The following is a 9,066-nucleotide window of genomic DNA, read 5'->3' as shown; positions in this document are numbered from 1 at the left end:
CTTGTTCGATTGAAACGGGCGTTTGTTTCCGCGTGCTATCATGTCGACAAACAACAGTTCAAGTCAATCAGTAGTTGTTCCAATGTTTTTTGGAGAAAACTATGATTTCTGGAGTGTTAAAATGAGGACATACTTCCTATCTCAAGAATTATGGGAAGTTGTCGAAAGCGAAATAACCTTGACTGAATCTACAGCAACCACTCCGGAGCAACAAAAGAAACTGAAGAACATGAAATGAAATGATCACAAAGCCTTGTACACAATTCAGATGACAGTAGATGACACAATTTTTCCTCGAATTATGGGAGCTACAAAAGAAAAAGAGGCATGGGATTTTTTGAAAAATGAGTTTCAAGGAAATGAAAAGGTAAGATCAGTAAAATTGCAATCTTTGAGAAGAGATTTAGAGAGCATTAAGATGAAAGATTCAGAAGCTGCAAAAGATTACTACTCAAGAGTAATGGAGATTACCAATCAAATGAAAAGCTATGGAGAAAATATTGGTGATAAGAAGTTGGTGGAAAAAATCCTCATAAGTCTCATTGATAAGTATGATCTCATAGTTACTGCAATTGAAAAAATCGAAAGATATCGCAACTCTTTAGGTAACGGAGCTTATGGGTTCTTTAGAAGCCTATGAGCAGAGATTAAATAGGTGTCAAGAAACAACAATTGAAAACGTTTTTCAGTCTAAACTAAATCTAATGGCTGGAAAGTCTAAAGAGGAAAGGGAAGATTGTTATAAAGTTTCAAAAGAAGGAGAAGACAACTACAGGGAGGCAAGATGGAAGAAAGATTATCCACCATGTAGATTTTGTAAGAAGACAAATCATTTACAGAAAGATTGTTGGTTTAATGAGAGTAAGCCACAATGCTATAACTGTCGTCAACACAGACATTTCGCAAAAGAATGTCGTTTTAGAAAAAACAATCAAGCCAATTTTCATGAAACTGAAAAGGAGGAGGAGCACATGTTTTATGCTCAAACATCAACAGAAGAGAAACATGAAGCCTGGTACATAGATAGTGGTTGCAGCAATCACATGACGGGTGACGAAAGCATTTTCCGCGATATAAACACATTTATCAAAACTCTAATCAGGCTAGGAAATGGCAACTTGGTTGAAGAGAAAGGTACAATTTCTATTCAAACAAGAAAAGGTACAAGGCTAATCAAAGATGTTTTTCTAGTTCCCAATCTAAAATCTAATTTACTAAGTGTTGGGCAGATGGTAGAAAATGGGTATGCTTTATACTTTGATAATGGTTTTTGCTTCATATATGACAAGAAAAATAGGCACCAGGTCATAGCAAAAATAAAAGTGAAGGATAGAAATTTTCCTATGTGTTGGAATTATGTTCACAATACAAAAATGAAGGCAGAAGTTCGCAAAGGCTCGCAGTTTTGTTCACTAAAGCCGCATCAACAACAGAAGTCAAGAAATGTATGGGAAGGTAGCAGACATCGCAATCAATATTCTCAGCACAAGAAAGGTTGGAGAGCAAAGCCAATATCCACATTTGAGACCTGCGGTTTTGCAGCATTAGAACCTGGGCATTTCAACAAAGAAACAAAGTTTAACAGCAAGATGAAAATAGCTCCTTGGAAGAGAAGGGAAAATGCATTAAGGAGAAGTGTTGGAATTAATGCATTTTCTAAAATTACCTAGGTTGTAAAATAGTAAAAGAGTTAGTAGAATAATCTAGAGTCAGCTAGTTAGTCAGTTGTATTAAGTCTTGCAGTATGAACTAATGTGAAAATGGTTATAGAAAAGATAGAGAAAGAATTCTCTGGAGACTGTAAAGTGCAGTCAAAGTAGTTAGGAAAAATCTAGAGAAAGTTATGTTCGTCAGAGTGTAAGTGTGAACTAAGATTAACTAGTCAGAGATAAGAAATGAAATCTGTAGAAAATACTAGAGTTGTCTAAAGTCGTCTGTGTACTGCCTATATATATGGCACTTGTATCACTATGTTTGTAAGAAAAAAAAGATGAATGAAAAGAAAAGAAGTTCACACAAAAGAAAATCTGAGAGAGTGAAAAACAATACCAATAAAAAGTGTGAGTTGTTTCGAATTTGTGAGTTGTTTCAAATAACTAATCACCAACAAGTTTAAAGACAATAACAATACAAAATCTCCTTCAAATATCCAACACTCGATAAACACCACATATGTATAGCTAGGATAGTCCCACATGGAATAAGAGGAAGTACATGTGGTGCCTAATAAGCTTGGGCATCTCCTTATATAGCACCGAGGCCTTTTAGATTAAAACCCCACACCTGCTGCAACATGTGGTCAAGTGGGGACAATATCGGTGCTATGTGGTCGGGCCCATAAGTACGGTCCGGCGGTCCGTGAAGATCCTAACAAGTAAAAGAGTTAGTAGAATAATCTAGAGTCCGCTAGTTAGTCAGTTGTATTAAGTCTTGCAGTATGAAGTAATGTGAAAATGGTTATAGAAAAGACAGAGAAAGAATTCTCTGGACACTGTAAAGTGCAGTCAAAGTAGTTAGGAAAAATCTAGAGAAAGTTATGTTGGTCAGAGTGTAAGTGTGAACTAAGATTAACTAGTCAGAGATAAGAAATGAAATCTGTAGAAAATACTAGAGTTGTCTAAGGCCGGATGTGTACTGCCTACATATATGGCACTTGTATCACTATGTTTGTAAGAAAAAAAAGATGAATGAAAAGAAAAGAAGTTCACAGAAAAGAAAATCTGAGAGAAAGAAAAACAATACCAATAACAAGTGTGAGTTCTGTGAGTTGTTTCGAATCTGTGAGTTGTTTCAAATAACTAATCACCAACAAGTTTAAAGACAATAACAATACAAAATCTCCTTCAAATATCCAACAATGGTATCATAGCTTGTTCGATTGAAACGGGCGTTTGTTTCCGCGTGCTATCATGTCGACAAACAACAGTTCAAGTCAATCAGTAGTTGTTCCAATGTTTTTTGGAGAAAACTATGATTTCTGGAGTGTTAAAATGAGGACATACTTCCTATCTCAAGAATTATGGGAAGTTGTCGAAAGCGAAATAACCTTGACTGAATCTACAGCAACCACTCCGGAGCAACAAAAGAAACTGAAGAACATGAAATGAAATGATCACAAAGCCTTGTACACAATTCAGATGACAGTAGATGACACAATTTTTCCTCGAATTATGGGAGCTACAAAAGAAAAAGAGGCATGGGATTTTTTGAAAAATGAGTTTCAAGGAAATGAAAAGGTAAGATCAGTAAAATTGCAATCTTTGAGAAGAGATTTAGAGAGCATTAAGATGAAAGATTCAGAAGCTGCAAAAGATTACTACTCAAGAGTAATGGAGATTACCAATCAAATGAAAAGCTATGGAGAAAATATTGGTGATAAGAAGTTGGTGGAAAAAATCCTCATAAGTCTCATTGATAAGTATGATCTCATAGTTACTGCAATTGAAAAAATCGAAAGATATCGCAACTCTTTAGGTAACGGAGCTTATGGGTTCTTTAGAAGCCTATGAGCAGAGATTAAATAGGTGTCAAGAAACAACAATTGAAAACGTTTTTCAGTCTAAACTAAATCTAATGGCTGGAAAGTCTAAAGAGGAAAGGGAAGATTGTTATAAAGTTTCAAAAGAAGGAGAAGACAACTACAGGGAGGCAAGATGGAAGAAAGATTATCCACCATGTAGATTTTGTAAGAAGACAAATCATTTACAGAAAGATTGTTGGTTTAATGAGAGTAAGCCACAATGCTATAACTGTCGTCAACACAGACATTTCGCAAAAGAATGTCGTTTTAGAAAAAACAATCAAGCCAATTTTCATGAAACTGAAAAGGAGGAGGAGCACATGTTTTATGCTCAAACATCAACAGAAGAGAAACATGAAGCCTGGTACATAGATAGTGGTTGCAGCAATCACATGACGGGTGACGAAAGCATTTTCCGCGATATAAACACATTTATCAAAACTCTAATCAGGCTAGGAAATGGCAACTTGGTTGAAGAGAAAGGTACAATTTCTATTCAAACAAGAAAAGGTACAAGGCTAATCAAAGATGTTTTTCTAGTTCCCAATCTAAAATCTAATTTACTAAGTGTTGGGCAGATGGTAGAAAATGGGTATGCTTTATACTTTGATAATGGTTTTTGCTTCATATATGACAAGAAAAATAGGCACCAGGTCATAGCAAAAATAAAAGTGAAGGATAGAAATTTTCCTATGTGTTGGAATTATGTTCACAATACAAAAATGAAGGCAGAAGTTCGCAAAGGCTCGCAGTTTTGTTCACTAAAGCCGCATCAACAACAGAAGTCAAGAAATGTATGGGAAGGTAGCAGACATCGCAATCAATATTCTCAGCACAAGAAAGGTTGGAGAGCAAAGCCAATATCCACATTTGAGACCTGCGGTTTTGCAGCATTAGAACCTGGGCATTTCAACAAAGAAACAAAGTTTAACAGCAAGATGAAAATAGCTCCTTGGAAGAGAAGGGAAAATGCATTAAGGAGAAGTGTTGGAATTAATGCATTTTCTAAAATTACCTAGGTTGTAAAATAGTAAAAGAGTTAGTAGAATAATCTAGAGTCAGCTAGTTAGTCAGTTGTATTAAGTCTTGCAGTATGAACTAATGTGAAAATGGTTATAGAAAAGATAGAGAAAGAATTCTCTGGAGACTGTAAAGTGCAGTCAAAGTAGTTAGGAAAAATCTAGAGAAAGTTATGTTCGTCAGAGTGTAAGTGTGAACTAAGATTAACTAGTCAGAGATAAGAAATGAAATCTGTAGAAAATACTAGAGTTGTCTAAAGTCGTCTGTGTACTGCCTATATATATGGCACTTGTATCACTATGTTTGTAAGAAAAAAAAGATGAATGAAAAGAAAAGAAGTTCACACAAAAGAAAATCTGAGAGAGTGAAAAACAATACCAATAAAAAGTGTGAGTTGTTTCGAATTTGTGAGTTGTTTCAAATAACTAATCACCAACAAGTTTAAAGACAATAACAATACAAAATCTCCTTCAAATATCCAACACTCGATAAACACCACATATGTATAGCTAGGATAGTCCCACATGGAATAAGAGGAAGTACATGTGGTGCCTAATAAGCTTGGGCATCTCCTTATATAGCACCGAGGCCTTTTAGATTAAAACCCCACACCTGCTGCAACATGTGGTCAAGTGGGGACAATATCGGTGCTATGTGGTCGGGCCCATAAGTACGGTCCGGCGGTCCGTGAAGATCCTAACAACTGGTATCAGAGCGTATGGTTGGGGCTACTGTCCGAATGGATAAGTGTTTGTGTATGTCACTCGGTTTAGGGCGCAAGTGGAGTCAAACTCAAGGTGGAGCAGGCAAGGCCCGAAGTAGAGTTGGCGCTCAAGGTGGAGTTAGTGCCACACCCCATTAACTCAGGTGGAGCAGGATTCTATGGTGGGCATGGTTCTACTCAAGGTGGAGTTAGTGCTAGCCTTTCCATTAACTCAAGGTGGAGCAGGCAAGGCCCGAAGTAGAGTTGGCGCTCAAGGTGGAGTTAGTGCCACACCCCATTAACTCAGGTGGAGCAGGATTCTATGGTGGGCAAGGTTTTGCTCAAGGTGGAGTTAGTGCTAGCCTTCCCATTAACTCAATGTGGAGTAGGGTTCCAGGGCGCGTAGTGACAATAATCATGTTCGATGGGTAGCTATACGGACGACGATCCTAAGGTGGAGTATGATTGGATTGGTGAGGTGGTTTAATCTCGCCAAGGTGGAGATTGTTGGAGTACGTGGCTCGATAAACACCACATATGTATAGCTAGGATAGTCCCACATGGAATAAGAGGAAGTACATGTGGTGCCTAATAAGCTTGGGCATCTCCTTACATAGCACCGAGGCCTTTTAAATTAAAACCCCACACCTGCTGCAACAGGTGGTCAAGTGGGGACAGTATCGATGCTATGTGGTCGGATCCAGAAGTAGGGTCCGGCGACCCGTGAACATCCTAACAAAATTCAGCTGTCATGGTTGGTTTTGACATCTCCTCATACAGCTATGCGGAGTTTTATTGGTACCTTTATAGGATCTAAAGTTGTTACAACTCTTCATTGTTAGTCTTCCCTACCAGGAAAGTTTCGATAAGATTATACTCGTAATAGTGAATGAGAACGTAATCTTCATGATCTAGCTAAATGTGATGATGTTAAAGACACATTTACACCGTTTTGTTCTTTTTAGCAAGAGGTTCCATTATAACTCTAATAATTTAAATTCAAAACTCATAGCAGTAACAAAAAAAACAAACAACCTACTGAGACTACGTAGGTCTCTCAATATAAACTAATTAAGAACCTAGGTAAATCCAAAAAGAAACAAATACCTATCAAAAAGTGACTCAGAAAATATTATAAACTTAATTATCTGACTTAAAAGCAGCACAAGCAGCAACACGTCCCTTTCGACCAGTTCTCCTGGCAGCAATCTGACCAACCTTTTGCCCAGCAACTGCACTACGAGGAACGGTACTGGGGTGTCCAATATGTTGATGGTTACCTCCTCCATGGGGATGCTCAACTGGATTCATAGCCACACCGCGAACCTTAGGCCAGCTGTTCCTCTTCACTTTAAACTTGTGGTATGCATTTCCGGCTTTGAGCAAGGGCTTCTCAGTCCTACCTCCACCAGCAACTTGGCCAATCATAGCACGGCAACCACTCGGTACAATCTTCTTAGCACCAGAAGGAAGCTTGATTCTGGAGGTTCCGTTATCAGCGTTGTGACTGATAACAATAGCATAATCACCGGAAGCTCGCTAAAGTACCTCTATCCCCCACTTTATGCTCAACGTTGCAAACAACAGCTCCTTCATGAATTGATCTCAATGGCAAAACATTACCAACCATCAAACTAGCTTTCTTCCCGCAGTACAAAAACTGACCAGTGTACATACCCTCAGCCGCAACGAACAACTCCTTCTGATGCTTGTACCTGAATGGATGACGGAAAGTAACTCTGGCTAATGGTGCACCACGTCCTGGATCATGAATGATTTCAGTAACTACACCTTTCAAGTAACCATTCCTTTCACCAAAATCCAAGCTCCTGAATTTTGCAGGTCCCTTGCGATGATGAGTATGGGATTTGAATACGGATCCAGCTCCCTTACGTTGAGCTCTGATAACTCTACCCATCTCGATCGATCGGCGTTCTCTCTATGCTTGTTAGGGTTTTTGTTTTGAGGCTGGACAAAGGCTTAGGTCATTTATTTAAATCAAGGTTTAGGGTTTAGGGTATTTCTTGTCGTTCAATTAGTGCAGGCCTAGCAAGGCAAACCTAGGCTATAGCCCGTCTCGATCTCTGGCCCAATATTGTTTTAGTGTAGAAATTTATGAAATATTAGTTTTATCCCAATCATATCTGTCATTCTAGGATCCATCTAGGGCTGCACAAGACCCGTCCACGATACCCAAACCCATCCGTACCCGTTAAACTCGTGGGTTTTTAGTCCATACTCGCCCGTTGTGGATGCGGGGTTGGTTATGAAAAAACCCGTTGTCTGTGGGTGCGAGGTTGGTTTAAGCTAATACCCATCCAAAAAACCCGCAGATTATATACCATTAGATAAAACTAATCCTAGACGTCCATTATGAAACCCTAATACTAGTAGATAGGATAACTGATAACCCTCATTCACTTTCTACACTCTTCTCTCTGTTCGGCCTCTCCTCTTCTTCCTCCTCAGTTCTTCTTCTTCACCTACGAACGACAATTACCAGAAATCTTCACCAGAAATGGACAACAACAACTTCGAATCTTCACCAGAAATCGACAACAATCGAAAAATCAACAGATTCAACACTTAATCTTCATCTGTGAACTTCCTAGGTATGAATATTTTGGGGGTTTTGGTCTTTTTTCTCACTTAATCAAGGAGAATAGAAATTACTCTAAATACTTGAATATAAAGCGGGTTTAAACCCATTTAAACCCATATCCGCCCAACCCGTAGCGGACGGGTAACAAAACCCGCTCGCCGTTTGTGAATGCGGGGTTGGTTATGAAAAAAACCCGCAGTCTGTGGGTGCGAGGTTGGTTTTAGCTTATACCCGCCCATGTGCTTCCCTAGATCCAGCTCATGTATTCTATTTTTAGCCGGAGCGTGCTTACCGTCCATTTGAACAGAAAAACACGCACACACACTGAACCAAAAGCGGGACCCACTGTTTTTCCCCGGAAGGGGGCACATATTCGGTTTTGCTTTTGTCGGTTTCCACGGTCTGTGCATAATGTAATTGAATCCGGAAAATGCTAGCTATCCCGACCAAAAATCCCGACTCTAATAGATGGCTGGGTCTCACTTTTAATTGAATCCTCGCGGTCACAAAGTCTCGTGCCGCCTATAAGAAGGTTGCACCTTCTAATCCATAGTTTCAAAGTAAATTTATGGGAGACTTAACCTAAAACTTATTTTTTATTTTATAATATCTCTTATCTTCACGCCATCGCGCTTAGTTTTGATTGCTTCTTGGTCCTCCTGAAAGGCAAAATTGATCGAGCTCATTTTAATTGTTGGCTCGCCAAGGACGATGTAAAGTGGTGTTCTGAGTTTGGCCCATCCATGAAAAACTTGAGAAAACTAACCAAATAACCAGCCGCCTTTTGATAGAGAATATTCATTCATAAAGATCGAAGCTACAATGTATAGGGGTGCAAAGCTATTTTGAAAATGCTTCTTGGTCGAGGGCTTGCCCATCAGAGCTGCTGCTACTACTATGCTGCTATGCACATCAAAATTTGCTTACATCGGAAAAAGAAAAAAAAATACCCTCTTCTCTTCTTCCTTGGATGATTCAACTAATTAAAAGGCACGATAAATAACATGATTCAACTCAATTTCCAACTCTCTTGGTTGTTGGTTTTTTGTTTAGCCAGTGACGGAATAAACTCGATTTTCCTTTCAAAATAGTTTTAGCAAAAACAAAAATTATCGGTTCAGAGAATATTGTTGCTAATTCGAAACACAAAATTGGTTAAAAAGACCAAAATCGACAATTCCTGGGTGAAAAGGACATTTAGATTTTGATACTGTTTAAATG

The 9,066-nt window shown here is 38.6% G+C and overlaps 1 pseudogene; it reads right to left on the bottom strand.

Annotated features, from left to right (window-relative positions):
• Positions 1-6,383: 6,383 nt before the first annotated feature.
• LOC113328316 lies at positions 6,384-7,161 on the bottom strand (annotated as a pseudogene).
• Positions 7,162-9,066: the final 1,905 nt, after the last annotated feature.

This window comes from Papaver somniferum, unplaced genomic scaffold, assembly GCF_003573695.1.
Source record: "Papaver somniferum cultivar HN1 unplaced genomic scaffold, ASM357369v1 unplaced-scaffold_107, whole genome shotgun sequence".
Lineage (NCBI taxonomy): Eukaryota > Viridiplantae > Streptophyta > Magnoliopsida > Ranunculales > Papaveraceae > Papaver > Papaver somniferum.
The sequence above is the reverse complement of the archived record's forward strand: the minus strand, read 5'-3'. Positions and strand labels throughout refer to the sequence as shown.